Source organism: Anomaloglossus baeobatrachus, chromosome 1, assembly GCF_048569485.1.
Source record: "Anomaloglossus baeobatrachus isolate aAnoBae1 chromosome 1, aAnoBae1.hap1, whole genome shotgun sequence".
In the NCBI taxonomy this organism is placed as follows: Eukaryota; Metazoa; Chordata; class Amphibia; order Anura; family Aromobatidae; genus Anomaloglossus; species Anomaloglossus baeobatrachus.
This window is the reverse complement of record NC_134353.1, coordinates 921,263,098-921,264,683: the sequence shown is the minus strand read 5'-3', so window position 1 is coordinate 921,264,683 and position 1,586 is coordinate 921,263,098.

Genomic DNA, 1,586 nt, shown 5'->3' with positions numbered 1-1,586 from the left:
GGCGAGGAACAGCTGTGTCAAAAATACGCGGCTTCAATTCATGCTCATTAATCAATCTCTTATTCCCTTCTTCCCCCGCCCACAGGCGCCTGTGATTGGTTGCAGTGAGACACGCCCCCATGTTGAGTGACAGGTGTCTCACTGCACCCAATCACAGCCGCCGGTGGGCGGGTATATAATGTGCAGTGAAATAAATAAATAAAAAAAAGGCGTGCGGTCCCCCCCCCCCCCAATTTTGATACTATCCAAGATAAAGCCATACGGCTGAAGGCTGGTATTCTCAGGACGGGGAGCTCCACGTTATGGGGAGCCCCCCCAGCCTAAAAATATCAGCCAACAGCCGCCCAGATTTGCCGCATACAATAGATGCGACAGTTCTGGGACTCTACCCGGCTCTTCCCGATTTGCCCTGGTGCAATGGCAATCGGAGTAATCAGGAGTTATTAGCAGCCCATAGCTGCCAATAAGTCCAAGATTAATTATTGCAGGCGTCTATGAGACACCCCCAATGATTAACCTGCAAGTTAAAGTAAATAAACACACAACGAAAAAAGCCTTTATTTGAAATAAAAAACAATAACAAATTCCCTCGTTCACCAATTTATTATGCCCCAAATACCCATCCATGTCCGGCGTAATCCACGGAGGTCCCACGTCGCTTCCAGCTCTGCAACATGAAGATGACAAGAGGTGCAGAAGAACACCGCCGCTCCTGTCACCTCCACGCAGCACCTGAGGTGAGTAGCGCGATCAGCTGAGCTGTCACTCAGGTTACTCGCGGCCACCGCTGGATCCTCCAACTGTGACAGCAAGTCACCCGAGTGACAGCGATGAAGTCACAGGTGAGTTGCGGTCTCGGGGGGGAGGATCCAGCTAGCCACGGGTAACCTGAGTGACGGCCGCGCTAAGCGCACTGCTCACTGCAGTCACTCAGGGGATTAGCGGTCACCGGTGAGTGCTTCACGGGTGACCGCTAATCAGTACGCGACACCCAGACAGCCGCGGTATGAGGATGAAGTCGGGTGAAGTTCACCCGAGTTCATTCTCATCGTGCAACTCTGTCTGCTGTCAGCCGACATGTATCAAACGACATTTTACCAAACACACGGACATTTCACACGGACATTTCACGTACACATACACCGACATTCCACACGCACACACAGACATTACACACGCACACACGGATAGCATACGCCATCACACGGATGTCATACGTACCGGAGAAACGCCCCAAAAAAAATGGAACACGGACCCGAAAAACGGACGGTGTCACACGTACGTTTTTTTTATGCGGAAGTGTGTTTTCGGCCTAATACAGACAGACCTGCAGAGTGGTAGTTCATAGGCAGGCTAGCAGAGTTAATGTCTTCTAGTCTGCTTGTTAGTCTCCTTTGATCACATGTTGTGGGGGAGCCAATCACATCTGTTCCCCTCCTATGGCTAGAGGGGATGGCTAGATCCTTCCTTCTATGCCAGCTAAAGTCTATCTTAGCTGGTCTGGTGAGTTGTTATGATCCAGATTATCTGGTGATTATGGTGCTTGTTGCTGAGTGCGGTTGTGGTGTTAACCCTTGTTGCCACCT